Source organism: Ursus arctos, unplaced genomic scaffold (genome assembly GCF_023065955.2).
Source record: "Ursus arctos isolate Adak ecotype North America unplaced genomic scaffold, UrsArc2.0 scaffold_9, whole genome shotgun sequence".
In the NCBI taxonomy this organism is placed as follows: Eukaryota; Metazoa; Chordata; class Mammalia; order Carnivora; family Ursidae; genus Ursus; species Ursus arctos.
In genome coordinates, this window is record NW_026623111.1 from 41992728 (window position 1) to 42007265 (window position 14538).

The window sequence follows — 14538 nt, forward strand, 5'->3', positions numbered from 1 at the left end:
ATTTAATTGGTTTTATAAATTACATGTATTAGTCTAACCTTCTAAGATTTTTCTAATAAATGGACAGAAACAGGGGAGCTGGCAGTGATCCACAAATAATTCATGCTACACATACTTCATCATGTTTCTCAAATACCAGTGACCTAGAAAGCCAGGTATTGATTTTAGGGAAAGCAACATTTAATTATCCAAGTAAAAACTGAATGATAAAGAGCTACTGTATGCACATAATTGAGAAAGTTTAGTTTGAGTCTCTTCCTTGAAAAAGATTCTCAGGGCACCTGGATGGCTCAATCGGTTGAGCATTTGCCTTCAGCTCAGGTCATGATCCCAGGGTCCAGGGATCGAGCCCCACATCAGGCTGCATGCTCAGTGGGGAGTCTGCTTCTCCCTCTGCCTCTGCTCCTCCCCTGTGCTTGTGGGTGTGCTCTCTCTCTGTGAAAGAAAGAAAGAAGGAAAGAAAGAAAGAAAAGAAAGAGGGAGGGAAAGAGGAAGGGAGGGAGGAAGAAAAGAAGGAACGAAGGAAGGAAAAGATTCTCAATTCTTGAAGCATGTAGAGGACAAAAGAACACAAGGGATTTCTCAGCAGAAAGACAAACTTGCCTCCTGAGTCCAGCCCTCTGGTAAAACTTTGTGGCATGTGTGCAGTTTTTATCAGGGCTCCTTGGCCTATACAACACCTTTCTGGGAATTAGAAAAGATATCACTGAGAACATCCCCATAATAGCAGAGCATGAACCTTTGTGGGCACAGAAGGCCGCTGGTGATGGGACTGCCACTCAGTGAGCAGAGCTCAGGCTGAATCTCAGCCCCGCTCACCCTTTGTGCCTGGTGTCCTTTGTGCAGTGTTCCAACCGCACAACGTTCCACAGCATAGAGACCAGGTTCACTGCGCTGCCTATCTCTGCAGATTCTGTTCACTCTTGAAAAATCAGGACTTGATTTCATGGAATCATCTCATTGAGAAAGAAGAATAAAACTAGGAGAAGGTGGAATTAAGCAGTTCGTGCAAAACATCTGTGCTTCCACTTATAGAAAGGGGAATCTGATGGACAACAGGTGAGTGACCCTCAAACAGTGGAATGTCGGTTTGGACGCCGGAATTCCAGCCCCAAATAGAGAAAATATTTTGCTTACTTTCTGACTACCGACTCCTGTCTTTCCAGCTCATTGTTCTAGAACTGCAACTCCAACAGTCTTGCCACCCTATTGAGATCTCTAATCTATTGCTCTCATGGCATTTTTATTGTCCTTCACCCATAAGTCTTCTCTAATCTCCTTACCCTGCTTAAATTCCAAGAAATCACTGTCATCATTCCTTCATGTGTATCTTCAACTCTTGCCTCTTCCATTGCCTCTTCCTACTGATTTAGCAAAGCCACAACCCCGATTAGAGTCAGCTCTTCGCCTGGGTGTGTGGTGTGTATGCCCATGCAACTGAACAGTGGCTAGAGAAATACAGTCCATGGACAGCCCACTTCAAATTCATGACCGCTCAAGTGGTCTTTCATGCTGCAATCATACTAAAATTCTCTAGTCCGTTCACTCTCCCACTCTGCTGACTATGTTACATCTCTGTCCCCAGGAGAATGAAGCTACTGGAAGAGAATCCCCCACAAGTTATCACCACCTCCTCCACCCACCTAAGACATCTGTTCCTCCGTATGCTACTTTCCCTCGCTTCTATTATTGAAGGATACTTTTTTTTTTAATGTAAACTCATGATTCTCATACAAATATAAAATGGACATGTGTCAACAATTTTACTTTACTCATTAAGTAAGGGAGGAACCAGTAAATGTTAGAACCAGTTCAAAGAAGAATTCCTAAAAGGCACATATATGGATAACAAGGCATGCCAAAACGAATGTAATAGATGCAAATTAATTGCTCAATAGTTGCAAAACTAGCGTCTACAGCATGGGAGGTAAAGCAATTGTGCCTCCATCAGACAAAATTCATTTGTATGTCTATGAAAATTATTTGCATTCCTATCAATTGTCTGAGTTGTAAAATAGCTCAAAGACTAGGGGTAGAGAACGCAAAGAGTGTGCTAGAAAGGACACCAGTAATATTTTTTGCTCACTTCAAAGTCATTACAATTTTTTCCTGAAACTATAAACAATCTCTCTGGATTTCTTCCCAAAGCTAGGTCCCCTACTTGAGCACGACATTCTACCTAAGGAGAATGCTTGGCCGTTCCTCCTGCTAGATCATTACATGTTTGCCCTTTCCTCAACATTTCTAAAAGCAGACAAATACTCTAACTCCATTTCCCTCATCAGATAACAAGCCCATTTCTGGGGGTTTTGTTTGGTTGGTTTGGTTCTGGTTTTGGTTTTTTTGCAGCAAAACTATAAAGATTTATTATATTCTTACTAGCTTTGGTTCTTCTCCCACTGTCAAGCCCACTTTCCTCACTCTGTACCTCATGACTCCAGTGAAACTGCTCCGGGAAAGATCTCCAACGACCCTACTAAATCTGGTGGTGGCTTCTCAGTATCGGTCCCAACACAGCAGCAGCACCTGGTCACTTGCCCTAATTGTCTCCAAGACACCACACCCCTGGATTCTCCTCCTAGCCCCCTGGCTGCTCCCACCCAGATTTCTCTACTGACTCCTTCCCTCTTTCCTGACTTGCGGATGCTTGGAGTGCACCAATTCGCAGTTCCTGGACCCTTTCTCTCTCTGTACTTGGTGATCTTATCCGGTCTCAGGACCTTAAATACTGTTTATATGCTGACAACGCCTGCGTTTATATACCCGGCCTAAACATCACTCCTGCACTCCAGGCTCATACACCCAGTTGTCTACTCAGCATCTCTCCTTGATGTATAATAGATGTCTCAAGTTTTGACATGATTAAAAGTTAGTTTCTGACTTTCCATCCACCACACCTGATCCACCTACAGTCTTAGCATTTTTTACTTTCTCAAACCAAAAATGATGGCATCTTCCTTGACTCTTCTCCTCCTTTCACACCCCACAAACCGATCTGTGGTTCTACCCTCAGAGTACATCCAGAATCCGTCTCTGTCATCATAACTCTACTGACTTACCATCTTGATCTGAGCTGCCATCATGTCTTGCCTCATTTACTGCAACAGACTCTAATTGGTCTCCCTGCTTTCTCCCTTAATTCCTCACAGCTGATTTTCAACACAAGCTAGAGATCTTTCAAAAATCTGTATCAGCTCGTGTCGTACTCTTTCAGAACCTGTAACAGTTCCCCCTTTCTCTCAGATAAAGGCAAAAGTTCCTATGATAACCTCCTAGCCCCCACATGATCTGGCCTCCAGTCACCTCTCTTACCTCATCTCCTACTTGTGTCCTCATCCACTCCTCCCACACAGTGGCCTCCTTGCCCTTCCTTATACATGTCAGTCCTGTTCCTCTGGTAGGCCTTTGCACTGGCTGTGCCCTCTGCCTGGAATGCTTTTCCCCTAGACAGCTGCCTCATGGTGAACTCCCTCACATCCTTCAAGTCACTATATTAGTTATCTATTACTGTATAACAAAGTACACCAAATTTTATCAGCTTGAAACAGCAAACATCTGATAGCTTCCGTGCATCAGGATTTCAGGCGCAACAGAGCTGGGTGTCTTCACCCCAAGGATTCACTGCAGTCAAGGTGGCACCGGGGCTGAGATCTCATCCGGAAGCTCCACTGAAGGAGGACCCACCTCCCAACTTGCTCTTAGTTGTTAGCAGGATTCAGTTCCTTGTGAGCTATTGAACTAAGGGCCAGGAGCCTCCCTTGGTTCCCTGCCATGCAGGATTCCAGCCATAGAGCAGCTCATAGCACAGTACCCAGGTCCCATCAGAGCAAGCAGGCAGGGCTGTGCAAGACGAGAACACCAACTCTTTGCAACCTGATCTTGGAAATGACATCCCATTGCTCTTGCTATATTATTCTCTTTGTTGGAAGGCAGTCCCTGGTCCAGTCCACACTCAAAGGAAGGTAATTATACAAAGGCAGGATGGCCAGGAGGTGTGGCTAAGGGGGGCCATCCAAGAGCCTGTTTACTACAGTCACCTTCTCAATGAAGTGACCTCCTCACTTAAAGTTGCAGCTTAGCCCTCTCTCATTTCCAACCCCCTTTGCTCTTATGAGCATTAACAAACGCTTACTGTTTTGAGCCCCTTCATTTTGAGGTGGTTTTGTTAAATAGCAATAGCTAACTGATGCACTCTCTTCTAAAAACAACTCTACAACGTGCCTTTTCACTTGTGCTTATTATTTCATTGTCTGTCTCTCCTCACTGGACTGTAAAATGTTGTTTTGAGGTTTTCTGTTTTGTTTTGTTTTGCTTGCAGATGTATCCCCAGCAGGAGAAGAGTGTCTGGTACATAATAGACACTCAATAAATATTCATCTAGAGAATGCTCCTATTGTCACCATTTTCTGCATAAGCACTAACCTCCTGCCTTCACTTCGTTGCAGAGTTGCAATAATACCTTGTGAGCACTGAGCATCATTCATATTCATGAGCATGAAAAGCAGTGATCCAATTGTGCATTCATACCACCCAGAAAACAGTAACAATTATGGTAAAGAGGAAATAAAATGAAGTTCAGTCAAAGAAATGCTTAGGAATCTATAAATTGTTACAATCCCACCCCCATAGTTCTTATCAGGTTTTATAAAAGAAATGCAGCATTTATGGGAAATTGGAATAAATACATTTATTCTTCAAAATATGAAGATTAAAGCCTATTTAGTGAAGAGGAAAGTGATTACTCTTCAACTTGATGCCTGTATCTAATTCTTGTTCCTACCCTACACTTTAAAAGAAAAAATCAGCACTTTGAGATTTTTTTTCTTCTTGACCTCTAGACCTATTACTCTGTGGCAGGCTATGACTAACTATGACCATCATTTTTTGAACATGTGTTTAAGATAAAATCTTTGAGATTTAAAGAAAAAACAAAAACCCACACCAGCAGAAGTATATAATTCAATAAATTGGAAAGAACTTAATCTGTTCCTCTGTAATACGCCTTCAATTCTGAGCTTATTTTTTTTTTTTAAGATTTTATTTGTGAGTAATCTCTACACCCAACGTGGGGCTCGAACTTAGAACTCTGAGATCAAGAGTCTTATGCTCAACCAACTGAACCAGGCAGGTACCCCCAATTCTATGCTTATGAAATGGTGAGAATAAGTCATTTTTAGCGCAAAATATGGCCCATGCTAATGATTGAAAAGGGTGAACATTAGTTCAATATCCCATTTCTCATTCCCACCTAATTTTGGCTAAATTGCATTTCCAATTCATCCTTCTCCCTACCCATCTATAATTATCTATTGGAGTCTCCTTCCATGATTTTGCTTTAAGACATGGAAGAAAACTTTAGATTTCAGAGTAATCATCCAATTCAGGACTACAGCAATAGGTGAGGGGCAATGAAATAGGGATGGATCCCCTTCCTTCTCTTCCATACTCCAGGGATTACAATTCTGAGAGTAAAATTTGTTAGTGGATGAGGGCCTTCCATGAAATCAAGCTCAGAAACCTGGAGATGGAAAAGACCTCAAAATGCTTGATTTTTCTAAATAATGTGTTAATCTATTACAAATTTACCTAAATCCATTTGCGCCTCTTGTTCATAATCTCAGTAATAGCTTTGGTGATCTGTATCCTCTAACTTTATTACACAACTTTTGTCTTTTATAAAACTCTCTCTTTCATTCTTCGAAAATTTGTTTTTCCATTGTAGAATTCCAGAATGTGTAGAACAAATCAGTATACCGTATCCACATTCATGATATTATGTGCTGTAATGTTTTTCCCTTCTCAGAACAACTCTCCAGATTGTCAAGTTGTTAAATTTTGTTGTTGTTCTTACTGTTGTTTTATACAAGAGGGGCATGAGCTTTTAACTCGGATGAGTTTTACTTGATTCACTGGACTACATCTTTATCAGGGGGTGGCGGTTTAAATTCAGAAGCACCTGATAGCATGAGAAAATCTCAGAAATGAATAAGCATCTGAGTATGCCATTTTGGGCATGCATGCTAATAAATTTCACTCATTAATAGGGCATTGACTTATCACGATGAAAAGGCATTTGGGGATATGGATAGACCTTAAACCTGGTTAGTAGAAGTTCACAAGGGCATGGTTACCTACAGATTGGGCATTGTATTGCCTTACAATATCCAGGCCTACCTTTCATTTTCATGGCTTGACAAGGTCTGTCTTCATGACCATAAAATCCAAACTTTTATAGTAAGTGAAACAAGAAGGACCTCAAGGCATGTACTTCTGCTACTTGATGGAGCCATAGCACCGTGACTTGCCTAGTAAAGGAGACAGTCTTTAATTAAAAGTTATGGGCACAGTTAGAAATCCCACTCCTTCCTTCGTGTCCCACTTGCATAAACAGGCCCTCTGAATTATAGTCAAATCATGAAGCCACTTCAGTTGCTTGCATGACTTCCACAGGTTTCAGGAAACATTGCCTCGTGTGTGAGGAAACATTAAAATGCCATTGTATGAATTTATACTTACAATTAAGTTCAGATTTACATAAAACTAATTCATATGAGGAATTAAATCTGCTGGGAGAAACTGTTCCACAAGAATCAACACTCTAGAAGTACCAAATTTATATTTCGAAATGATTTATTAGAAATTATCATAGTGTTGTCACAACCTATAAAACATTCTTAACAGTTGCATCAACAGATCTTTTCCAAAATGACAATGATCTTCTTGAGATCTTGCATTTGCCAAGAGTGACAGGTGTTGCTTTCAGTCATATCTACTGCAAAAGAAACTGCATGAAATGAATTTCTTATCTATGGAAAATGAAAATAAAATGACAGGACAAGTCTTGGTGAATTTGCAGACAAGTAAGCCAGAAAATTTTCATAATCAATCAAGATATCACATTAATGAACTATTATAATTTATTGTATTATGACATATTATTACATATTATTTTGCAGTTTTTAAGTTCATGTTGTTACTCCTGTATCACATTACCACCTTTAATTAACTGCACTTTTTCCCCTGCTTTTATTTTTTTTTTAAGAGAGAGCAAGAGTGAGTGGGGAGGGAGGGGCAGAGGGAGAGGGAGACAATCTTTTTTTTTTTTTTAATGATTTTTATTATATTATGTTAGTCACCGTACAATACATCCCCGGTTTCCGATGTAAAGTTCGATGATTCATTAGTTGCGTATAACACCCAGTGCACCATGCAATACGTGCCCTCCTTACTACCCACCACCGGTCTATCCCATTCCCCCACACCCCTCCCCTCTGAGGCCCTCAGTTTGTTTCTCATAGTCCATAGTCTCTCATGTTTCATTCCCCCTTCTGATTACCCCCTTTCTTTATCCCTTTCTTCCCCTACCGATCATCCTAGTTCTTATGTTCCATAGATGAGAGAAATCATATGATAGTTGTCTTTCTCTGCTTGACTTATTTCACTTAGCATTATCTCCTCCAGTGCCGTCCATGTTGCAGCAAATGTTGAGAATTCGTTTTTTCTGATAGCTGAGTAATATTCCATTGTATATATGGACCACAACTTCTTAATCTAGTCATCTGTTGAAGGGCATCTCGGCTCCTTCCACGATTTAGCTATTGTGGACAATGCTGCTATGAACATTGGGGTGCATATGGCCCTCCTCTTCACTATGTCTGTATCTTTGGGGTAAACACCCAGTAGTGCAATAGCTGGATCATAGGGTAGCTCAATTTTTAACTTTTTAAGGGACCTCCACACTGTTTTCCAGAGCGGCTGTACCAACTTGCATTCCCACCAACAGTGTAGGAGGGATCCCCTTTCTCCACATCCTCTCCAACAATTGTTGTTTCTTGCCTTGTCTATTTTTGCCATTCTAACTGGCGTAAGGTGGTATCTCAGTGTGGTTTTGATTTGAATTTCCCTGATGGCTAATGATTTTGAACATTTTTTCATGTGTCTGTTAGCCATTTGTATGTCTTCATTGGAAAAGTGTCTGTTCATATCTTCTGCCCATTTTTTGATTTGTTTATTTGTTTCTCGTGTGTTGAGTTTGAGAAGTTCTTTGTAGATCTTGGATACCAGTCCTTTATCAGTAGTGTCATTTGCAAATATCTTCTCCCATTCGATGGGCTGCCTCTTAGTTTTTTTGACTGTTTCCTTGGCTCTGCAGAAGTTTTTATCTTGATGAAGTCCCATAAGTTCATTTTATCTTTTGTTTCTCTTGCCTTTGGAGATGTGTCATGGAAAAGGTTGCTTTGGCCGATGTCGTAGAGGTTGCTGCCTATGTTCTCCTCTAGGATTTTGATGGATTCCTGTCTCACATCGAGGTCTTTCATCCATTTGGAGTTTATTTTTGTGTATGGTGTGAGAGAGTGGTCAAGTTTCATTCTTTTGCATGTAGCTGTCCAATTTTCCCAGCACCATTTATTGAAGAGACTGTCTTTTTTCCACTGGATGTTTTTTTCCTGCTTTATCAAAGATTAGTTGCCCAAAGAGCCAAGGGTCCATTTCTGGGTTCTCTATTTTGTTCCATTGGTCTATGTGTCTGTTTTTGTGCCAGTACCATGCTGTCTTTGTGATCACAGCTTTGTAGTACAGCTCGAAATCCGGCATAGTGATGCCCCCAGCTTTGTTTTTCCTTTTCGACAGTTCCTTGGAGATTCGGGGCCTTTTCTGGTTCCATACAAATTTAAGGACTGTTTGTTCCAGTTCTTTGAAAAATGTCCTCGGTATTTTGATCGGGATAGCATTGAAAGTGTAGATTGCTCTGGGTAGCATGGACATTTTAACTATGTTAATTCTTCCGATCCATGAGCATGGGATATTTTTCCATCTTTTTGTGTCTTCTTCAATGTCTTTCAAGAGTGATTTATAGTTTCTAGAATATAGGTCCTTTACATCTCTGGTTAAGTTAATTCCAAGGTAACGTATGGTTTTTGGTGCTATTGTAAATGGGATGGATTCCCTAATTTCTCTTTCTTCAGTCTCATTGTTCGTGTATAGAAATGCAACTGATTTCTGAGCATTGATTTTGTATCCCGCCACGTTACTGAATTGCTCTATAACTTCTAATACTTTGGGAGTGGATTTGTTTGGGTTTTCCATATAGAGTATCATGCCATCTGCAAAGAGAGACATTTTGACTTCTTCTTTGCCGATTTGAATACCTTTGATCCCTTTTTGTTGTCTGATTGCTGTTGCAAGGACTTCTAGTACTATGTTGAATAATAGTGGCGAGAGTGGGCATCCTTGTCGAGTTCCTGATCTTAAGGGAAAGGCTTCCAGCTTTTCCCCATTGAGTATAATATTTGCTGTAGGCTTTTCATAGATGGCTTTTATGAGATTGAGAAATGTACCCTCTATTCCTACACTCTGAAGGGTTTTAATCAGGAAAGGATGCTGTATTTTGTCAAATGCTTTTTCTGCATCAAGAGAGGGAGACAATCCTAAGCAGGACTCCATCTCACGACCCTGAGATCATGACTTGAGCCAAAATCAAGAGTGGGACGCTTAACTGACTGAGCCACCCAGGCTCCTCTTTCCCTGCTTTTTGAACAGAGGTCCCACATTTTCATTTTGCACTGGGCCCAACAAGTTATGTAGCCAGCCTTGACCACAGATAAGAGTATAAAAGGTTTTTGTCATAAGCCATTACTGAAGATAGTCCGTGGCTATGAATGCTTAAAAAGTGTAGAAAAGAGCACAAAATGCAAGAAAATGCATGTTCTTAATGTGTTCCATAGAAAATCTAGCAGCTAGTAGACATTTAATCTATGTTAAGAGTGAAACAATGTAATAGTATGAGCTGGAGTGCAGAATTTTGCATAAGGAAAAATCTGTTTATATTTAATCCAAAACAGATGTCATGGAAGAACAATTTAGGACAATGCCTCCAACGGGTTGGCATACTCATTAAATATGATTTCTGCCATCTAAAAGAATGAGTTTAACAAGGACAAACACCCTTTCAAATGAAGGTGAAACTCAGGTACATCATTAAATGTAAGCCTGATTCTCTGATTTCTAAGTATGGAAAGCTATTTTTCCAAAGATCTGAGAAATGGTCACCACAGTAAGGGTCCCCCTTCTATTCTTGGTTTCTTTCGAAATGACCCCTTCTAGTAACTGCCTGAGAAACAAAATCACAATAGAGATGACTAACATTTGAGAATGAAACAACAAGCAATAGAACTTACACCAAATAAACCAAATTTGCTTCCCATAAAGCTAAAAAAGACCCACTTAATTATAATTGTTCTAATTTTTGTACAATGATTATTGTATAAAACTATTACAGGAATTAAGAAACATAGAAAAGATGCATATTTACCCAAAACAATTTTAGTTCTATCTTTTTGCCTTTTAATAACATAATGGATTTCTAAGTGGTATAATTTGTATGTCAATGCTTTTATTGGGCCCATTTCAGCCCCATTTCTAATGCTTGTCTTCTTAAAATAGACTGAGAAAACGTGCATGCGTGCACAGAATTATGGTGAAAGGTATCATCACTGTTTAAAAATTAGGAAGAACATTGCAATACATATAAGAATCAGAAAATAAACATGCATAATACAGATTTGTGAGAGGTACATATATCTTATAAGATATATCTTGTATATAAATGTATCTTACGAGTAAGTGACAAAATGATTTTGCAGCATGCCTCCGCTTTCACGGCTGACTGTATCAAAGTTAACTTTGAAAGACAAAAACAAGTCAGAAAGAGCTGTCTGAAGAGTGTGTGGAGAAGAGTGGCCTTCCTGTCTCCCTGGTACTGGGTGAGTGGCCAGTGATCATAGACCAAAAAGCCATGGGGCTTTCGTCAGCCCCAGCTCCCTATTTCCCTTCTCACCCCTCCCTCCTTTGCCTCGCTAAAGGACTACCCAGCACCAGAGCCTGGATTTTATAGTGAAAATAACTTAATGAGTTAGAAAGGGGTCAGAGAGGAAATCATGTTGTTTACCATACAGCATCTCACCAACACAGTGGTACACACACACACACACACACACACACACACACACACACACACACGAGACTAGCTATTTATTTAGGTATAGTCTCCCTGAAAGGGTGGAACTTTGGCACGTTCACTGCAGGCTTCTTGTTACCACACATGTGTGATCCCGGTTATACCGAGGGTATCCAGCTCGAGTACTTCCATACTGTGGGTCTCTAAAGGACCAAGCTTCCTGCCCCAGCACGTAGAGGAGGGATCACAAACAGGCAGGCTGCCAGCCAAACCCAATGCACAGATAGGTGTTTTTTAAAAATTTTGAATTAGTGACTGTAATAGTTAATTTTACGTGTCAACTCAGCTAGGCTATGGTGCTTATTTGGTCAAACACTAATCTAGATTTTGCTGTGAAGATATTTGGTAGATGTGATTAACACCTACAATCATTTTTTAAATATATCTTTTAAGTAGTCTCCATCTCCAACGTGGGGCTTGAACTCACAACCCCAAGATCAAGGGTCGCATGCCCTACCGACTGAGCCCGCCAGGCCCCCCAACATCTGTGATCATTTTAAGTGAAGATTACCCTCAATGATGTAGGTGGGCCTCATCTAATAAACTGAAGGCCTTGAGAGCAAACTCTGAGGTTTCCTGGAGAAGGAATTCTGCCCCAGAACTGTAATATAAAAATATTGCCCAAGTTTCCAGCCTGCTGGCCTGCCAGAAGCATTTCAGCCTCACCAGCACCCCCCATCACCTGAGCCAACTCCTTAAGATAAATTTCTCTCTCTCTCTGTACACACACACACACACACACACACGTATTTGTGATATTTCCCAACTTCCATTGCAATTAACTGTGACCATGGGGTTAGGTTCTCACCCAGATGTAAGCAGATGTGCTTTGTGGCAGCTTCCTTAAAAAACACATACCTTGTGTCCTCTTCTTTCTCCAGCCAATCCTCCATCCTGCTTCCTGAAACAGGCTGCTAGAGCTCTAGCTGCCAGACGGGGTCATGGAGATAAAGGCACAGCCTAGGAATGATAGAGCAGAAACCTGTAAAGAACCCAGATCCCTGATCACCATGGAGCTGCTGGATTGTTCTCAACTGCCTCTCACAAGAGAAAAACATTCCTATCTAATTTACCCTAGATGCTGTTTTGGATTTTCTGTTATAGTTAGTGGGATGTAATCCTAATTCAAAAACCAGGAAATTTTGCATAAAAAATCTGCATCGTTTTCCACAAGAACATTCTCAAATTGGTGTAGTCCACAAAGGAAGGTGTTTCTGATGCTGGTGGAAGTGAGGCATTCCTTCACCCTTGAGATGCCACATTAGTAGCGGTCCTGCAGGCTTGCCTGTAGTCGGAGGGACAGGTCTCAGTGTCCACAGATTTTTCATGGCATGGCTTTCAAGCTCTGCTGTCAAGGCAGGACAGGAGAGAAACACAGGATCTTCCATTCCCTGGCTATGAACCTATTTCTCATTTATTTCATCTAGTCAAATAAATTTGTATTCCTTTAGTCCACACAATTTTGACCTAATATCTTACTAATACTCAAATTTTTTAGTGAAAGAGCATTGCCCCCACCCAATTTCCAAACGGCTCTCTGCCCTGGATAGCATCACCAAACTTCTTCCATTAACTTGACAATGGAGGGAGTTGGGCCTGAGAGGATGTCCCTAATCTGGGGCACGGGCTGAGGGGTAGAGGCTGGAGTCTCAGTCACTGTCAGGCTTAAATGGACCAGGCAATCATTTGGGGAGAAGGGGTATTCTGGGTTGAAGAGTTCTTGGTGAGTTAAAGGCTGATTCTTGTCTTTGGCTGTGAATGAACTCAGGCCACTAGGATGTAAGCAGAAAGTAGGATGAACTCTGTCTCTCAGAATCAGGCCAAAGACAAAGAAGGCGTAGAAGACCCTTCAGAGCTGCTCAGGCCATGTGGGAGGAACGTATGAGTGTGGAATGAGGCTGACCTTCAAAGATGAAGCTATGACAAGATCAAAAATCTGTGTTTCTGAGACATATGTCTATGTCTAGATTTGTCTTTGTCTTTTCAAATGCTTAATTTCATTAAACTAATGTTTCATTCATATCAGAGAGTGTTCTATGGCCAGGCACTATTTTAGACCTTGGAAATACAATGAGCAAAACAGGTAGGATTTCTGCCCTGATGGAGCTTACGTTTTGGTTGACGAATACAAATAATAAATATAATGAGTAAACAATTAGAAAATCAAGATAAGTTCATATAGTAATAAGTACTATGAAAAAATGAAAAAGCTAAGAAAAAAAAAAAGAAGAAGAAGGTGAGACAGAGTGACTGGTGGAGGGGAGGGAGAGGTCTACCTACTTCAGATGGATGGACAGGAAGGTCTCCCTCGAGGAGGTGATATTTACCCTACGTGACCAGAAGATCTGAAGAAGGAGAGACCCAAGAAGAGTAACAAGTACTGGACAAAGGTCTTGAGGTTGAAACAGGCTTGGTTGGACATGGCACATGAGGTAGAGAAAGCCAAGGGATGAAGTCACACAGAAGGCAGGGGTTAGATGACACAGAACTTTAATTCAGAGAGAGAGGGACTTTGGACTTTATTCTAAGGGCATTTAGAAGCCATTAGATAATGTTAAGCAGGGGAATGAAATGACTTGTTTCCATTTTGAAAGCTCACCTGGCTGCTGGTTAGATTACATATTGGCAAGAGCAGAAGCAGGGAGGCTATTACATTAAAAGTCTCTTTTAAGTGTCTGGGTGAGAAATAACACCTACTTTGGACAAGGGGGTTACTTTGGACAAGGAGCTAGAAGGAGGTGAACAGACTCAGGATCTATTTTAGAGGCAGAGACAACAGAACTTGCTAATGGATTGAATGTGAGGTAGGAGGAAATTAGTGGAATCTAACAGGGAGGTGCTGGTTCCATTTACTGAGATGGGAAGACTGGGAAAGGAACAGGTCTTTGGAAGGAAATCAAGAGACCTGTTTTGATCATGCTTTGTTTGAAATGCCTGTGATACACCCAGATGGAGACAGCAAGCAGATAGCTTGAGAAGTGGGAATGAAGCAGGTCGTTGGTGGTCTTCCTGAATTGTCAGCCTGTTTGCAGAAATCTAGGAAAGTCTGAGAATGGGCCTGGAAGGGCATCCCTCTTTCCTCTGGACCAGTGGAGGTCCCCTACAAGGCCCAGATCCCTATCATCTGAAGGGTTTGGCATGCCCGTGGGTAGCAGGATGCTTCATTTCACATAGTGGAAATGTGTCAAGAGTCGAGGAGGTCAAGCAAGTTGTAAATTGTTATTTGTCATTTACCTACATATCAATTTGCCAAGTGCCTTCTCTTTAATTTTGAGTGATCTTCAGCTGACTCTTGGCATGAAGTTTCTGGTTTCTGCTTCTTTCTCATCACTCCCTGTTCTGGCTTCTCTAGCCAGCCTTTACTCTGAGGACTGTTTAAAGTAAAAAGCTTTAATCCACCCCTTGATGATTTGGGAGTGCAGGAGAGTTCTCTAAAGGAGCAGGAAATAGCTTGCCTCTTCACTACTTTTGAAAAGCTGAGGGGGAAACAAAGTGTGAGACAGGTGGTTATGCTGGAAGGA